The following is a 19,718-nucleotide window of genomic DNA, read 5'->3' as shown; positions in this document are numbered from 1 at the left end:
CTAACGGTGTAGAGAAGGCTTCAGCAGAGAGTCCTTTATTGTTGAAGACGTGCTGACTGTTCACGTCTGGCGTCTCTTCACAGAAGGAAATGTCTACAGTGGAGCCGTCAACATCCGACCTGGACGGTCGAACGTTGGGTCAATTTTTTTTTTTTTTTCCACACATGAATCGCGATTAGGTCTGGAGAGTGATTCTCGGTGGATTCGCGTCTGTAGGGCACGTGGAACACAATTTCGGGACCCAGACATTGTGGAAAGGAACCGATATCGAAGAAGATCCCTAAGGGTGTGGGCAGGGATTATGTTGACCACTCGAACACCTCTTCATGAAACTGTACAGGTGAATCAGGAAGATTTAACTGCTGTCAGGTACCGCTAGGAGATCATGGGATCTCCTGCGTGGTTGTTGGGAGATGCTGTGAACGCAGATCTTCGTTTTGATGGACGATAATGCTCGACTTCTTTTTTTTTTTTTTTTTTTTTTTTTTTTTTTTTTTTTTTTTTTTTTTTTTTTTTTTTTTTTTTTGTCCTGAAGATATTGCATGCATGGTGTGGTCTGCTCGCTCTCCCGATTTCAATCCCATAGAGCATGTCTAGCATGTCTGCGGTGCACTAGAGAGTTGCAGCACGTCAGCATCCATCAACCACTCTCAAAGACTTGCGACCTGCTGTGCAGGAAGAATGGGCGTTATTGCGTCGACTTGAGACAGATGACATTATTCACAACGTGTTCTGTCGTCGTAAGGCCTGTATTGGTGCCAGTGGTAGTCACACCTCATTCTGAGTACATTAACCAGTTGTCAGAATGTGTGTGCAAATCCGTTAAGTTGGAAGAAAAAAAACGAAGAACATTTTTGTTTACGGTTATGCAATCTTACAGTTAATTACGTTCTGTATTCTTTACATAGTTTCTACTTTACTACCACCTGTTTATGCTGATTTGTTTCAAAATAAACGCAGTCTTGCAAAATTTCTGTTTGTTGTTTAATTTTGGACACCAGTGTATATTTACATAAAACAATAATTTTAAGAAATGTCACAAGGATATGACTACACACGCGCGCGCTTTTCAAACACAATTTTGCTTGACCTTACTTTCTTTGCACTTATTAGATACTAGGCGCCATCTTCGGTGTGTCGAGTATTTAAACAGTGAAATGGTGTATGTGTTGTAGCACGACAAGGAAAAGAGCACGTCGCCATAGACGGAGTTTTTATTTTTTTAGTTTCACATTACATGTTCGTTTTCATAGTACATTTGCTTTCAGCCAAAAAAACCCCAGAAAACGGAGACTTGTGTTGTTTTCTCTCTATTAGAGAGCGCCACAGGCTGCCACATACTCATGACACGAAACGTACATGCCGTATTAGTCACAACAAATCCACCTAATGATGGAGTTTGATACCTGCTAAACGGATCGTGGAAATAAAGAAGTTAAAGAGTTTGCTGGAGACTGCAACTGCTTTGTGAGTTGTTAAAGCCTCTGATGACGATTCCAGCATAGGAAGGGGAAACGTTAGGTAGAGAATTGTGCCTTAAACCACAGCCTAATGTCCGTCAGACGCCGCAGCGGCGCCCACCAGCCTCCGCGCATAACCGGAACACAGAAAACAAAAACCACCCAGCGTCGCCTCTCTGCGTCCCCTCTCTGCTCATCGCATTGCGATCTACACAGCGTCTGGTGTTCTGTGACGGAGTCTATAAGGTGGGTCATAAATCTCCGGGTTTTCTCTTGGGTTGCGTGAGTGTTTTCCCGATCCGCCGTGCAGTTGCACGGGGGGGGGGGGGGGGGTTACAACAGTGCAGAGGCGTCGGCAGCCGACTGCGGCACGCGCCACCGTGGCTGTGCTGGCTGCAGGCGGCGCCAAGGGCAAAGTGCGCCCAGCAGCCGCGTTGCGTAACAACCGCCGCAGCCGCCTCTGCTGCTGCTCCGCCGTGTCGCGCCGCTCACAGCACGGGCGCCGTACTCTCTGGCCGTCCGCTGCTGTGTGGGCCCAAGTCGGGGTGACGCGCCCCCGTCATCGTCACACTCGTTCCTTGCCACGAGAACTTCAAGTTGTTCGTGGCGTCGTCTGTGGACCCAATAGGACCACGCGATGTACAAGCAATCAATGTGTCTTTTGATGGTTGGCCTTCCTTTGTGACTAAATTTGTATCATCCTTTCAGAATGAAGTCTCTTTCAAAATGGTTCAAATGGCTCTGAGCACTATGCGACTTAACTTCTGAGGTCATCAGTCGCCTAGAACTTAGAACTAATTAAACCTAACTAACCTAAGGACATCACACATATCAATGCCCGAGACAGGATTCTAACCTGCGACCGTAGCGGTCGCCCGGCTCCAGACTGTAGCGCCTAGAACCCCACGGCCACTCCGGCCGGCGAAGTCTCATCAGACACGGTGTTCCATCCCGTTTTCTAATTTCTCTCTGACCAATTTTCCAAGAAAGTATCTTTTGCCTGAATGTTTTTTCGTATGTGACACCTGCTTGAGTTACACTGTATATTTTAAGATCCTCCTCAATCGCAACTGGTTCAGTTTTGCCCTTACTTCTGTTGTAGAATTCTACTATTTGTTTTGTCAACTTAGTGGGTGCCATTCTTTTAATGTGCTCATAAAATTTAAGTCTTCGTTTTCTCATGTCACCATGTGTGTTGTGCATTCTTCTACTTCCTTATTACTTCTCAGGCTGTAAGTTTCTCCATCAGTAGTTTTGGGGCCTAATACTTTCCTAATTTTCTTTCTTTCTTTTTCAATTACTTCAGTATCCTATTTAAAATTAAAGTTTCTGCTCCATAAAGACAGTCACGTTTGATTACCGTGCTGTAATGTCTAAGTTAACTGAATTCAGAAAGTGATTTTTTACTATAAATATCTGACTGCAGCTGCCATTTTTTTTACAACGATCTCTTCGTTTGCAGCTTTTTTCATGCCGTTTTTTCGTATGATTTCCCCCGAGTATTTAAACTGAGAAACCCTTTCTATTTTCCGTATTTTGTGTTCAAAAGCTTTGCTGCTTTTTCGTTGCGTGTCATATATTCCGTTTTTTTTCGAATGATGTTTGTAGTCCTTCTTTTTCCGCAACTTCTTTAAGAATTTCAATTTGTTTTTGAGCTGTGTTAATATCCCTAGTTAAAATTGCCATATCATCTGCAACGGTGAGGCAATCTACTCTAATATTACTTCTACCTACCTTGATTGAATGAGCTATATTATGACTCGACTTTTGCTCTCGCCATTCTGTAATTAAATTTTCCAGAACACAGTTAAATAATAATGGGGAGAGTCCATCTACCTTTCTAACACAAGTTTTTATATCCAACGGTTCAGAAATTTCTCCCATATTTATAAAAATCATTGCATTCAAACTGTCGAATACGTTCAGTTACATGTCCATTCGTAACAATTTTGGATTTTATGGGTTCCAGCTCTTGAAATGCCATCACTTTTTTCCTCTTCATGCTGCCGATATCCGTATTTAGCGGCAGCTTAACTTACGTACATCAATTTGAATCTTTTCTTCAGGTTTTCCTATTGCCATTAGCGAATAGCAGCGTCGTGAAATTATCGTTTCTTAATGTGTCGTTTAATATAATCAGTCTTGTACGAATGATATTATCAAAACAAACGTTGAAAAGGATGTGGGATAGTCGGCAGTCTTGTCGAATTCCTTGATTAATGTGGCAGTTCGACAAGCCTGCCTACCGTCCCCCCTCGTTCTCAATGTTTATATTGACGACATCATTCATAAATGACTAACTGTATTCGACGACACATTAAGAAACGATAATTTCACGACTCCGCTATTCGCAAATGATCAGCTTATAATAGGAAAATCTGAAGAAAAGGTTCAAATTGCGGTACATAAATTGAGTCAAGCTGCTGCTAAATACGGAACGAGAATATCGACAGATTAAAAAAAAATTATTTTATCTGTTTGGGATTGGAGGACGCCGCAGCTGTTTTCGTAAATTACACTGTGTCAGTGAACTGAACAGCTCATTGACCAGTACGGATTGTAAAAGAAAACTCTGTCCTGTAATACGTAAATGAGGCCTTTTCAGGAAGACACAAATTGGAAACTTGCACATGTGATGTTGCTGGTTGCAGCATTTCCTACATTGTAAGATTTAAAAAAATGACAACATTTGAAGGACTGAAATCCATAAGACGCAGATTGTTATAGATGCGCAAGTAATTCAACGTGGAAGCAAGTTTAAATATTAATGGTACAGATTTAAATTTCCTAAGTCAGAAGATGTAGAGATAAAATTGGCTAGATTCAGACATTTTTGTGGAACGAGACAACGTACATTAAAACATAAGATACAGAAAGTAAAACATTAGTTAAATGTTACAACGTAAAACGTTGCCTTTGCCGCTCTATGCTAGTAAATGTTAGATCCTAGATTCAGATCAATTAGGACTAGTAGAGTTGTTACAGCTTTCCAGCGGCACATTCATTACTGAACCGATATTAAGCAAGAATTAAATGTAGACTCCCTCACAACTGTGGCTACCGACTAAACTGGAAAGTTCGCATGAGCTATGTATGCCTAATAATATGATAGCTGAATCTGCTATACTATATAAATCCAATAAGAAAGAGAAACATTGGACGTGCCTTTAGTGTGCATGCTACACACCTCCTAAATCACTGCATTCATTTCAACCAACTTGGCACGCGTTATGGAAGCAAAAACTGCCACTTTCCAATAGGGATGAGGGTGAAAATTAGGAGACGTTGACATTCAGGACCATCTGGAGCAGTTTCAATCAAATTTTGTATATGTATAAAACACTGTTTGTACAAAAATGTTGTGGTTCCATGTATTCCTAATGCCCCTAGGGGTGGGGATGGGCGTGAGAAGCCATGGCGTATTAAACTCCATAACGACAGATATTAGTTTCTAATCCAAATTTTTTTGGGTCGGTAAACTCACTGGTGACATTCCTAATGTCGTTCCACCCTGTGAGGTAACGGGTGACGTCGTGGCGCCCTGAAAATTTTCTAAGTTCGGAGTTGGCGTGGCCGCGGGGCTGCTCGGCAAGCCGAGGCTCGTCAGCAACCGCGTGGTGATGATCATTAGCCGGAGCAAGAAGGGCAGCCCCAGCGCGAGGTCCAGGCCGACCTCGTGGTTGGGAATTCCATGTTGACGCTGTTTCGAGGACTGTGCTTTGTGTCGATGTAGGAGATTTGTATGCCGGGAGTGCCAGAGATGGCGGACTTTGAGAAACCATAATGGCCGACATTTCACAGTTCGTGTAGAAATTAATACTAGCCAGAGGAATCATGATACCTTAAAAAGAAACGTGTACATCATCATTATGTACACGACGATTCTGATGGTGTTATCAGATTTTCAATATCTTTATTAGTTTAAAGTTTGGTATCTGACTGTAAATTTTACAAGTAACACCCAGAAACGAGTTTCCAAAATCTAAACGGTTGATCCGATTTTGTCGATCGACGTGTCTTTAGAAAGCTATTTGTGTAAAACTAAATTGGTATGAATTACAGGCATGTAACTTGAATAGTACATAAGTTATTGGAGGTCAAAGTGGGCGATTACTATTGATCGCGTCAGGCCATAAGTACTCAACAGTTACACGTAAAAACGGTAGCAGCATGCTTATAAATATATATTCATTCGTCTGTGTCTTTGTTTATATCCGATATATACTATTCATGAAGAAATTGGTCAAATATTTACTGTTTTTTAGAAAGCACAGAGACATTAGGCTACTGGCCTACTTTTGTTTCTATTCCTGTGATATATGTTTATTTGATTTGTTTATGTATTTAATATTGTGTGTTAGAGCGTGTTCATAACCCAGCCGTAGGAATATTTATTTAATTTCAAGTTATTTAAATGTAAATCCAGTATTTCGTATGTGTTTCAATATGTTTGTGAGTGTGCGCTTGCTTGGTAGGAGCGCCCTAGCCAATCACAGCGCTCGTTACTACGGTAGGCGACTAGCGAAGTCAATGGAGAGCCTTTATGGAAGTGGGGGAGGGGCATCGGGTCGCACAGGACACGGGGCAAGTGCTGGACGGGAAGATGCGACGGACGGTCGCAGGAAATACTTGGAGAGTGTTGGGCAGTTTGCGCGTGATCGTGGGAGATAGAAGTAGTGCCGACTTGGGTACTTGTGAGATTTCTGTGGCTTCTGTAGTGAAGACGACGTATGCGTTTAGAAGTGAATATCCCACAAGCTATGTTGTTGTTCGTAACTAATTACGTGAAGTAGGAATCTATAGTTTCCCTGTTATTCAACTTATATTTTATTTAACTGCTAGACCATCGACACGATTAAGTGTTTTGCAGCAATAAACGGCATTCTTAAAGGTACCTCTGCTATCGTACTCATCATTTGAAGTAGTTAAGAATAGTGCCTGCAGATTTTATTTAATTGCAGTCTTTCATTTATAAATTTCTATGTTACATTCAAAATTCGCAATTGCCGAGTGATAGGAACCTTCGACCATTCGATTGATGTGTATATTCATACGTATACTTTAGACTTGGCAGTATTGGGCTTGGAATGCGGCATCTACGTATCCCAGCCCGTAGACAACGAAACCAGCCAAAACTTTTAATATTTCAACTCTTAAGTGTACGTAGTTGAGGGCCACCAATAATTTTATTTGAAAGCCCACAACCCCTAAGAGTAAGGTGGGGGCTGCAGAGATAGTGAGAGGTCAACGTATCCCCGTAACACCTGAAGCAGTTTGTACAAAACTTGACACACACATCAGTTGCTATCTGCGGCGGCGGGGGGGGGGGGGGGGGGGGTTACGGTAAAATACTCGCATCACGTCTATTGCTGACAGTGGGGCTGAAAAGAGGTGACACAAATGCACGCCTCAGGACCGCCTGAACAATTAATTTTGTTTATAAAATGACTCATTATTTGTAGTAGTTGCACAAATATACTGTGGGAGGATAATATACTCTAACAATCCAAGGGATGGGGTGGACGTGGGGGGAGAAAAGGGATAACAAGTAAAAAGGTTCAAAAAAGTTGAACCATTGTTCATGGCTTTCTGCATGCTTGTCCCCAGGCAGAATTTCAAGTTTCTTCGGAATTCATAGATTTGCCCAGCGATTCTTCGGAGCACCTTTCTCTCAAAGACATCAAACATTTCACTACCATGTGATGTTAATGATCACGTTTTTAGTACATATGTAAGCACTACTGTTACAAGTGGTTAATTTGATGATACGAGTTAAGAGCCTCGAGAAGTTTTTTTTTAATACAGTGTGGCTCATTGCCAGCTATTAATTTCGTAAGAAGTATCATTTGAGTGTGTGACTGTCGATTCCAGACTGAACAACTATCTTAAAAGTGTAACTGCTTAAATTTATAACGGTGGCAAGTTCTACTTACGTGCTTTTCCAGAAGCCATATATTTTGTTTTCTGCTAGTTGATATTCAATCCCATATTCTTGCTGGCCTACTCGAGTGCGATGGATGTCTCCTTCCCCGCTTGCAACAATCTGTTTTTTGAGTCATCGTTGTTCTGATGGTTTGATTCAGCTGGCCACGAATTCCTCTCTTGTGCCAACCTTTTCATTTCAGAGTAGCAATTGCAACGTACATCCTCAGCTATTTCCTGGATGTCTGTAATTCGGCGGAACACTGCAGTTTAACAGATACTTACAGTTCTCATTGTTTCTGTCCTCAACCAGCTGAACGTAATCTGGTGAGCGACTAGCGTGCGGCCTGTGGTGGGGCGATGTGAGCCCATAGTTTGCCGACAGAACGACACGCCTCCTTGGCTGGGTTGCTGGCCTTAGCGGCCGATACAGAACTGCGCCACACACACACACACACACACACACACAATGGCGTATTATGACGGCGGCAGCGCTGACGCCCGACACCTGGCAGAGATACCCTTCCCCATTGTTCTCGCTCCCTGCTGCGCACCCACACAACCACCCACTCTGCTGCAGGAAACTGCACCAGTTTCCAAGAAACACGCGTTGTTGGCACTGGATGCGACAGTGATTATGTCTCCACCCACATTCTTATTAATGTGGTCAGCTACCCTGATAAATTACTCTTCACAAGGAAAGAATGTTACTCGACGCGACCACTTACATGTTTACTTCGCAAATAATGTTACTCAGTTTGAATATCTGTACTCGTATCTACCGGTATACTTCGCAAGTCAACTAGTTGTGTGTAGCGTGTTTTGAGGAGAATGTTCTTTGTGTATTAGCTAACATTTTCGCTCCTTGGTGATTTTCGTTTTATCGATATTAGGCGAAAATCCAAGGTATATTCTCGTTTTTTTCTGTTTTCCGTCTTTCTTTAGTTGCTTTAAATTCGTAGTGGTGTGTTCCGTCTATGCAGCTAATTAGAGGTTGTTTATTGCCATACGCGTTACGCTTCATTTATTTGGGAAGCATCACCAGTGGCAATTTCCAGCGCTGTTATCTCATGGGTGTGATCCTGGAGATGTATTCGTTGTTTTCACCCTCCGGCTGGCCGATTTCTGGCGTTCTTTCACCCACATTTGTGGGTGATATATGCGATGTGACAACTGAAGATGCTTCCCAAATAAAAGAAGCGCAACGCCTATGGCAATAAACAAACTGCCTTCAGTTAGTTGCATTGACGGAACATACTCTGTGATAAAAAGTATCCGGCCATCCACAAAAATATACGTTTTTCATATTAGGTGCATTGTGCTGCCACGTACTGCAAGGTACTCCATATTAGCGACCTCAGTAGTCATTAGACATCGTGAGAGAGCAAATGGGGCGCTCCGCGGAACTCACGGACTTCGAACGTGGTCAGGTGATTGGGTGTCACTTGTCATACGTCGTACGCGAGATTTCCGCACTCGCAAACATCCACTGTTTCCGATGTGATACTGAAGTGGAAACGTGAAGGGACACGTACGGTATAAAAGCGTACAGGGCGACCTCGTCTGTTGACTGACAGAGACCGCCGGCAGTTGAAGAGGGTCGTAATGTGTAAAAGGCAGACATCTATCCAGACCATCACACAGGAATTCCAAACTGTATCAGGATCTACTGCAAGTATTATGACAGTTAGGCAGGAGGTGAGAAAACTTCGATTTCATGTTCGAGTGGCTGCTCATAAGGCATACACGCGCCAATAAATGCCAAACGACGCCTCCGCAAGTATTATGGCAGTTAGGCGGGAGGTGAGAAAACTTCGATTTCATGTTCGAGTGGCTGCTCATAAGGCACACACACGCCAGTAAATGCCAAACGACGCCTCGCTTCGTGTAAGTAGTGTAAACCTTGGACGATTGAACATTGGAAAAACATTGTATTGAGTGAAGAATCACAGTACACAATGTGGCGTTCCGATTGCAGGGTGAGGGTATGGCGAATCCCCGGTGAACGTCATCTGTCAGTGTGTGTAGTGCCAACAGTAATATTCGGAGGCGGTGGTGTTACGGTGTGGTCGAGTTTTTCATGGAGGGAGCTTGCACCCCTTATTGTTTTGCGTGACACTATCACAGCACAGGCCTACATTGATGTTTTAAGCACCTTATTGCTTCCCATTGTTGAAGAGCAATTCGGGGATGGCGATTGCATCTCGCAACACAATTGAGTCTCTGTTCATAATGCACGGCCTATGGCGGAGTGGTTACAAGACAATAACACCCCTGTAATGGACTGGCCTGCACAGAGTCCTGACCTGATTCCTATATCCTATAGAACACCATTGGGATGTTCTGGAACTCCGTGCCTGATTCCTATATCCTATAGAACACCATTGGGATGTTCTGGAACTCCGTGCCAGGCGTCACCGACCGACATAGATGCCTCTCCTGGGTGCAAAACTCCATGAAGAATGGGCTGCCATTCCCCAAGAAACCTTCCAGCACCTGATTGTATGCCTGCGAGAATGGAAGCTTTCATCAAGGCTAAGTGTGAGCCAGCACCATATTGAATTCCAGCATTACCAATGGAGGGCGCCATGAGTTTGTAATATTCAGTCAGGTGTCGGGATACTTTTGATCACATAGTGTACCTCCACGTATATTTCTCTGCTAACCTTGCGTCTCCGAAAGCGGGAGACGTTGCCAGAGACTATAGGTTCTCAAATAATTGGTTCAAATTGAGAGACCTATGGTCTATTGAAGAAACGAATGTCGTCGTTTCCTGGTCCTGTCCGTAAAAATAGTAACAGAGCGCATCGGAAGAACACTAAGAAATTTGCATGGATACAGTGTCTAAACCAACAAGAAAGATCGCGAATATAAGATCTTTGCAAAGGACTCACACCTGCTGCTAGCCAGAGCAGGAAGGATATAGAAGCACATGCGGGCAACAATAAAAACCACAAAAAGTATCATTAACGCCCGGGTTAAGGAACACAAGAGCAATTGTTGTCTGGCGAAACACAGGTAAATCAACTCTGTCGTTCTTTGGAACAAGGGTACCTCATTCTTTGGGACAAGGGTACCTGATTCTTTGGGACCAGAATACCACAGAGTTTACTTCTGGGATAGTATGGTTATACGTAGATCAATCATGGTACGGTTTATGGAGAGGCCATAGAATTTCAAACGCACAAAAAGAACTTTAAAAGGAGAGGAGGAGGATTGAAATTAGTAAGATGTGGTCATTAGTGCTAAATCTTGGAAACGGCGCCAACTCCGCCACACTAGAAGCTGCAGCACATACGTCGGCGCGACTCCTCAGTCGTAGGAAGCCGTATGATGACGTCACAGCCCAGCCGTTGCGTGGATGCGTGTAAATAGTTTGCTTTGCTGAACTTGTTAAACTTTGAAACTGCAGTCGGAATCTTTATTGTCTCTCATGATGTACGCGCTGTTGGGAGACGAAACATTAGGAGCAGAAGTACGCGCAGGACCACGGCGTGATGCCCACAAAATACTCAGATGCGGGCACTGTGAAAGCCTGCAATGTGTAATTTTTAGTCTTATCATGTTCCACGGTGAACGGGAAGAACGACTGTCGACTGTAATTTCCTCTTCATGGTAACTTCGTATGTCCAAGTACAACTAGTGGTCAAAACATTTGTAATTATCGCATCAAGCAAATAAATTTACGTAATCATTTGTCTGTAGGTATATTTCCGCAGTCTTGGTACACTTTTAAATCCCGCGCACATTAGAGGAGCGAAAAGGAAATGGCGTACCCATCGACGCAGTGCGGCAGTAGAGGTCATGTCGCAGCTGTGTCGGTCCAGTCCAGGTGAGGTCTTTTACTTGGCTTCCTTAGCGGCGTGCCTCGTTGTACTGACGCGGGGATTAAATGAGTACCACGCCGGCGACGTGTACCTGCAGACCGACAAAAGAATTACTTAACTTTAATTTTCTTCGAAATGATGATAAAGCTGGAACGCATGCTTCCACAATTTCAACATCAAACATCTCAATGATGCACAAAGCCTCTCTAGCAGTGGCGGCCACTGAAATGTGAAGTATTTATCGTGGGGCTGTCATGCTTACCAAACTGATATCTGACGGAACGTGCCGTTCTTCTGTGGACCTCTGTTTCCAGTATTAATCCTGACTACTACGGGTCACAGACTTACAACCAGCAATCAAGAAGCGGTCGGGCGAATACTTTGTAACTGACCTGTGTGTGTGTGTGTGTGTGTGTGTGTGTGTGTGTGTGTGTGTGTGTTTTACTTAGTATTCCCTATATGCGTGTAACTTTTCAACAAGTTTCATACAGTAATTTCACTTCAGGCCACTGGGGATTCATATATTTTCATATCGTACCTTTCTACAAGCAACCAAAAGAAATATCAACAGTCTAACGAATTCTTGATTTACTTAAATGTATATAAAGTGTCTTGTAAGAAACAAAAGAAGTCAGTATTCGCAGAACAGTACAGAAGCAGCGACATTTAGTTTTCTCCTCGTCTTGGGACATTTTACTCTGGGAGAAATACAGAAACTCCTGAAATCAGTGGTACTTTACGTGTTATAACACGAGGTTACAGCAGTGTGGCGTAAGCTGAAATTAGAGCACGTTCGTGTTCGTACATATCGTGCAAATACGCGTCAACTACTAATGAGTGGCCGGCCGTGGTGGCCGAGCGGTTCTAGGCGCTACAGTCTGGAACCGCGCGATCGCTGCGGTCGCAGGTTCGAATCCTGACTCGGGCATGGATGTGTGTGATGTCCTTAGGTTAGTCAGGTTTAAGTTGTTCTAAGTTCTAGGGGACTGATGATGACCTCAGAAGTTAAGTCCCATAGTGCTCAGAGCCATTTGAACCAATTTTGAACTAATGAGTGTTTGTAATAACAGTGAGTAGAATTTCTTCGAGATTTTGAGTCGACTAAATCATTTGTGTTTAAAAAGACTATGAAATAAACACTCGAGTGTGGAGATAATGTCTCCGTACATGTTAGGAGCTGTTCATTTCTAGATCTGGAGAACCGCGCGGTTTTGACTTTGGCTAGGTACGCCATTGTGACAGTTAAGTCTCGTTCCTTCGCTGCGGGGGGACTGTTGCTGTCACTTGAAAAGATTCGCGTTGGCCCACGTGACGCAGATAACGTCATAATTATGGATATCTGAAATAATGAGAGGCTAAATGTAATGCTTTATGCTCATTACCTGACAAGGAGACCACCCGAAGATCGGATTTTTGTACTTTTTTGTATTTATGGTACGTCAGGTTCAGAACTCAAATACTACTCCGCCAAAGCAGGACGACGCAACTCTCACAAATTCTCGAGAAAATCCATGTTTTTCGAGGAACTTTGATTCTCTAAAATTAAGGTGAATTTTACAGCAGAATGCGTGGCTCAGTCACTAGTGTTGGAGATCGGTAATCGGGTAGTCAGTGGATCGCTGGGTCGAATCACACTATGGTCTTTTTTTATTTTACTGTTTCCGTTCAGTTGGAATACCTACATCATTTGACTGTAAAATTCACAAATATTTGCTTATTAACACACATCTAATTATCACTCGTTTATAATCACATATCGCACTTAATTCCGGTTTTCATTGCAAATATAAATTATTAATCATCGATTCTTACAAAAGATTGATAATAAATTGGTAATGTTTTCTTTTAATTTAAACAATATTAATCAATAATCTCTTATAAAATATAGATAACTATTAATTTATAATTGCAATTTGTGTGATATGTAATTATAAACAAGAATATGTGAGTTTTTAATAAAATGATGATTAGCTGTCTACTAATTAGCCTATATTTCATGAATTTATATTTGAATTTGTAGGTTTCAATCTGAATGGAAAAAATAAAACAAAAAAGACCATAGCGAGATTTAAACCAGTGATGAATTTATTACAAGATTAACCTTCTCTGAAACTGCCGACTGAGCCACGCGACCCGTCATAAAAGTCGCACTAATTTTGTTGACTTAAAAGTTCCTCGGAAGTCTTCAAATTCAATGTTCTCGAGAATTTTTGGGAGTTGGGTAGGTGTGCTTTGGGATACTGCGTTCTGAACTTCATATATTATAAATATAAAACAAAAGTTACAAAAATCTTCTTGTGAGACGTGGTGTAGAGCCCGCCACCATATTTCACAGTAGTAGTTCTGTCATCATTGGTGATTTGTTCTGACCTTTTATAGATAGTAACTTCTTGATTAAAGTGTTATTTTTCACAGATACGACTGCACTCCACTGAAAAAGTCAAACAAACAGACAGTGGGCGTAAATTTTGCATTTTATAAGTTTATTGCCAGGCCAACTCAGGAATCCTTAGATTTCGGTTGGTTTACGATAGAACGCAAGTGATTAGGATCTTGGATCATAATTGTACCCATTTAAATTCTGTTTTTAGATTAGTAAGAAACATCTCCCTCTGTTCGCGGCATCTTCTCCGCTAGGTCCTCGTCACATCCAGTTGGTGTTTCTCTGCTAGCTTCCTGCTTCTGGGAGTGACACGTTAGCCTATTAAGATTCCTAAATACGACAGCCTTCTAAACACACCGGGGACGAAAATAAACCCTGAATGACACGTTTTAACTTTCTGCTTCCCATTATGTGGAAAGACAACGCTTTAGTCAAGGGAAAATGCGTTTAAAATCAGTACTATTAATTAGTCTGGCAGCGACAAATTTTTTTGTCCCGTTTAAGTGATGCACGTAATCCATGACGCGACCGACTATCTAATAGTAGACAGTGGGGCGGCGCAAGGCGCTATTGGCGTATTTCATCCCAGCTGTATGTACTGCCAGGTAGCCGAGGTGTTAGGGGTCAGGTGCTCGCTGCTCCTCATCGCTTGTTAGTTGACTTTGATGATGATGAATTATTTATGGCGGAGGGCGCAGTTGACTTAGAGAGGAACCCTGTAAATTCGTGCCAAGTGTAACGTCGGAATGTTGTAGTGTGAAAAAGCAATGACTAGAGGATTCTCTCTGATCTCCTTTGATCACGTATCACGCGCTTTGATCACAAACACAAATTTTAAATCGATTGGTTCCTTCCTTGCATTGGGCTTGCTCGAATCAAACAGTGGCGTAGTTACTGTTACACCTTTCAAGCGACTAAAGCTTTAACATCTCTTATATTTTCGGTTTTTTCTCGTTTTATTGTGTGTTTAGAGCAGCTTTCCTTCTCGATAATCGATTAATATTGCTTGTATTGGCCTTGCGCAAAGGTCGATTAACGAACAATTAGCACAGATTTGGCTCGTCACGTGTTGTGTACAAGAATGTGAATGTTAGAGGACGATAGAATAAAGAGTGCTAGAAGTTAACAAGGATATGTGTATATGTTTTTCTGATTGGAGAAGGCGTTCTGCAGATTGAACTGTGGTATCCTCGGGAGCACCGTGAAAGATTTGACTGTAGACTGGAAGGATAATAGGATGATAAAGGAACTCCACACAGGACAGAGAGTGGCGGTAAGTATTGGAGGCGAGGAAAGACACGAGAACGTTTTTGACGATTTGTTAGAAAAGTGTCTGGCCACGAACGTTTTCGATATTTATGCTGAGAAACTAGTTGAGAAAGCGTTAGAAAAAGCAAGAGCCATAGCAATAGAAAGGAAAACGAGTTGGCTGATACAGAGGAAGAATGGAAATATTATGGAATAAAAGAGCTTTGGTGAAGATGAGAAGTCTATTGACAGCAAAAAGAATTTCGATAGAATTAAGAAACAAGTTGGCCGAATGTTATATCTGGAGTGTGGTATTGTATGACAGCGAATAATCGACACAGAAATGGGGGATACGTGGGCTGTTTTTAATTGTGGTTGTGAAGAAAAATAGTGAAACGCAAATGCAGCGACAGAATGGCGAACTTCCAAGAATAATAGAGGAAAGATAACTACTGTAAATGATAAGAGTGAGGAAAACATCTTGGGTGACGTAAGGGACCCTGACCCGGAAACGACTGAGTCGAAAGTTATAAGCGAAAATCGTTCTTATACCTCTGACAATGGTCCTCTTTCACTGCGCGGTCTTTTCTTTCCACATTTTGGAAAGAGGTAGTATGGGTCAATATAAGAAAAAAATGTCCAGTAAAAATGGGCTCTAAAATGAATACCTTTAAGAGCTATGAGCACTTGTTTATTTTTGTTACTGTGAAACACTTCTCTTCTATTGGACAAGTGCTCATAGCTCTTAAGGTACACATTTTTGGGACTCATGTTTACTGGACGATTTTTCCTTGTTCTGATCTACACTAAGTCCTCCCTAAACACGGAAAGAAAAGAGCTGTACAGGAGGTCCACTGTCAGAGGTATCGGAAGGATTTTTTGCTTATAACTTTCGATTCGGTCGTTTCCGGACCAAGGTCTGTTACCTCAAACTGATACATTTAGCCTTCTCCATCATCCCTGAAATTTTGTATCATCATCACGGAATCACCTTGTATACTGCGAACAAAATGTGTGCAACAAAGACTCATTGAAGCAAAGACTGCAGGAAATAGGAGAGGAAGAAGAAGAAGAAGAAGAAGAAGAAGAAGACTTGGAGTGCTCGATGAAATTAAAAATGAATAAAGTTGGCAGAAGATTAAGGAAGAGGCATAAGACAATCGATATTTGTCGTAAGGTACCTGAAGATGATATGTAATCTGACTGTAACTGGTTGTATTTATAAAGGCTATCAACCTACAGCTTTGTGTAGTGCTGTTCCACAGTTTTTTTGACAAGCAGGGTAAATTTGTCAGTGTCCCTGTAACTGATTGCCGGACTTGGATTTGTAGGAGCTGCCCGGGGCGTGTGCACGGCAGACACGTACCGTGTCCCGACTCTCGGCTGCTCTGTATGCAGCGCATTGCCCGCGGGTCCATTAGTTAGTGCTGGCCCGTAATGGCGCTAAGCCGTGCCCAGGCGCCAATAAATAGCCGCAACAGGTGGCGCCTGAGTCGCCGAGCCGCCGCGCCGTGGCAGCACCGTAGCGTCCCTAAACCGTCCGCCGGTGGGCGGTTGTGTGCCGAAGTTCTGAGATCAGAAAGTGCGTCAATACTTCCGTTTCGGTGTGTCGATACTTCTGTCCTGACGTGTCAGTACCTCCATCTCGATGTATGGATACTTTTATTTCAATGTATGGGTACTTCTATTCCGATGTGCGTGTACATGTACTTCTATAACGCTACTTCCGTTTTGATTTTCCGTTACTCCCGCTTCGATTTATCGTTAGTTCTGCTCCGATTTGTCGTTACTTTTGTTTCGAGGTATCCAGATTAAGTGTATTCTGAGAAATACAAATCTAAAAGATGATACTTTCGCCATTTGACTGTCACTTTAATTCCCTCTGCACACACTTTGCAATTTCTGTTTTGTAGCCATTGATAAGCGATTCTGCAATTACCATACACATTTCAGCATTAATACATTATTAAAATATGACAATTTACAAATTGCAGAATCACTTGACAGTGCCTATAAAGACGATATGTCAAATGGGGAACCATTATCATTCAGAAATGACTCTGGCACCTAATAATTATAAAATCGTCGAACTATCAGTGTGTCGCTATCGAAAGTATCAAATGGCGTTGGAGAAAATAATAAACTTTCACTGCTAGTAAACGGAGAATTTAAATCGTGATGTATAGGAAACAAGAGTGTAGTAGCGAGAATTACAGACGACGTGGAATTTGTTCAATATCGTTCAAATGGCTCCAAGCACTATAGGACTCAACGTCTGAGGTCATCAGTCACCTATACTTCGAACTACTTAAACCTATCTAACGTAAGGACATCACGCACATACATGTCGGAGGCAGGATTCGAACCTGCGACCGTAGCAGCAGCGCGGTTACGGACTAGAACCCCGCGGCCACAGTGGCCGGCGTGGAATTTGTAATAGAGATATCAGAATTCAGCAACATAACTGTCAGTACTATTAAGTACGAGGATTGGAACTTTAATAGTGTCAACTATTTATTTACAGAATGAGATTTTCACACTGCAGCGGAGTGTGCGCTGATATGAAACTTCGTGGCAGATTAAAACTGTGTGCACCGACCGAGACTCGAACTCGGGACCTTTGCCTTTCGCGGGCAATTGCTCTACCATCTGAGCTACCGAAGCACGACTCACACCCGGTCCTCACAGCTCTACTTCTGCCAAGGTAGGAGACGAGATACTGGCAGAAGTAGAGCTGTGAGGACCGGGCGTGAGTCGTGCTTCGGTAGCTCAGATGGTAGAGCACTTGCCCGCGAAAGGCAAATGTCCGAGTTCGAGTCTCGGTCGGTGCACACAGTTTTAATCTGCCAGGAAGTTTCATATTTATTTACAACTTACACATAATAGATACTTGATTCATAGTTTTACTATCCTTCAGAGTAGTCACCAATATTGTGCTGATAGTTCGAGTGGAGCTGTCTATTGCCCAACGACGCTCTGTAACAGCTCTGAGTGATACGTGTCTCCCAACGAGACACTCGTTTGTTGATATTGTCACTGCATGCAGAATGTTTGACTTTATTAATGGAGCCACGACCTCACCTCTGCTTGCACCACTTCATCACTAAACGAAGTGAAGTCCTCGAAGTTGTTCTTTAAGTTTTGGAAACAGCTGTAAAATGGATGGTACCAAGACGGAACTGAATGGAGGACAATTAATCGAAGGCAGTGAACCGAAGGCGTGGGATTGTTGCAGGTGTTACAGCGCTCGTGTGTGATCTGGTATGGTCACGCTGAAGGAGAGCGTGCTCCATGTGTGAACAAACTCTCACAATTCGAAACTCGATTTCAGCATGTTGTTTCTCACGCACCGACACAGGTACATACGTTACACACCGACATGTTACACGCTACAGTTCCGCACCCTCCAGCAACAGAGGCCTGCAAATGCGTAGACATGAAGAATAAGGATGTAGAATATTAGGTGTAGAATGTTAATAACGTTTGTTTTATTTTAAAAAAGCTTCAAGAGTTCGGAGGCATTACTTTTCAGCACCCTTTCATACTATTACCTTGGGAAAGTGTTAAATTATTCATTTTATATTCCATTTCGTTAATGTAAACATAACATAATTCGTGTATTTATCCTTGTATTCAAAATAAGCGTTCGTTTCTTTAAGAACAGCTTCTTACTTTTACTTTTAGAGAAACAAGTGCTTATTTTGAATACAAGGCATGATATCTGAATTATGGGGTATGTACAAAAAAAAAAAAAAACACCGCAAAAAATATAAGCCTAGTACTAGACATAAATACGTTTTCGTTTCAGTTGATGTTCATGTTGGTTCACGCTCACACAGCATAATTTCCACATTTCACTCCTCCTGCGTTCAAGGAAATTTTGAAAATTTGCTAATTTTGTTCCGATATTATCGGGATAGTAGTCCGAATTTAAGTATTGATATTGATATTAATTATCAAATGAAATGAGATACTGGAACGTCCCTGTGTGAGCGAGTTTGTTGATGACATGTCATTATCCAACTCATGCGGATTAATAGAAAGAAGACAGCCGTTGTTACATCTTCGAGAAGTGTTACTATTCAATCGCTCAGGTTAACTCTGCGTGATAGATTAATCCCCAATATCCGGAACATGCCAACATGCTGAAAATAATGACCACTCCATAAATGCAAAAACAGGAACAAGAAGAAGAAGAAGACGATCAGACTGCTGGTAGTGATGATGCTTTAGCTCTAGCCTATAAAAAAAGTAAATACTAAATAATATTTAAAAAAATCTTAACTTTTATGTGCTTCATTTTAAAAAATGGAATGCTTGCTTGTATTCAGCCAAGTTGTTGATTTCATTTTTGCGCACGACGTTTCAACGACCGATACAGTCGTCTTTTTCATGTGGTGTGAGCTGTGTCCCTCTGCAGTCCAAGCAGAGCCTGCACGTAACAAGAAGCTCGGAGCACCTGAGGAAGGCAACTGGATCGAACGTTGGAACGTCTTGCAGAAAAATGGAATCAGCAACTCGACTGAGTATAAGCAACCACACCATTAATGTTTTGTAGGTTGATCATATTGCTATCTGCTACCACAAGCAGAAAGATTCAGCCCTGTGTAGAACTGGAATTACTGGTGGTCTAAATGTTAAACTCGCGCAGGCGAGACACTTGTAAAACACTTAACGAATTTTGCTCACAAGTAGGATCAAGAAGAAAGGTGCAAGGAAGGCATAGAAGCAAGATTTGCACAACGTAAAAGGAGCTTCTGTGAAAAGAAACGGCTGCTGAAGTCCAAAAATATAAACTCTGAGACAAGAAAAGATAGAGAAGAAGCTCTTTATAACACAATTCTGTATGGATGCCAAACGTGGACCCAGGGAAAGGCA

The 19,718-nt window shown here is 42.3% G+C and overlaps 1 protein-coding gene and 1 non-coding gene across 2 annotated transcripts in view; one reads left to right on the top strand and one right to left on the bottom strand.

The window, feature by feature from the left end:
- The window catches only part of LOC124777581 (forkhead box protein O-like), a 668,269-nt gene that overhangs the window by 342,039 nt on the left and 306,512 nt on the right, over positions 1-19,718 (top strand). The window lies entirely within an intron of this gene.
- On the bottom strand, positions 17,431-17,504 carry Trnas-cga. The gene has a single exon. It is a non-coding gene; the product is annotated as a tRNA-Ser (tRNA).

The sequence above is a fragment of the Schistocerca piceifrons genome, chromosome 1, assembly GCF_021461385.2.
Source record: "Schistocerca piceifrons isolate TAMUIC-IGC-003096 chromosome 1, iqSchPice1.1, whole genome shotgun sequence".
Classification (NCBI taxonomy): domain Eukaryota; kingdom Metazoa; phylum Arthropoda; class Insecta; order Orthoptera; family Acrididae; genus Schistocerca; species Schistocerca piceifrons.
This window is presented reverse-complemented; position numbering and strand designations above follow the sequence as displayed.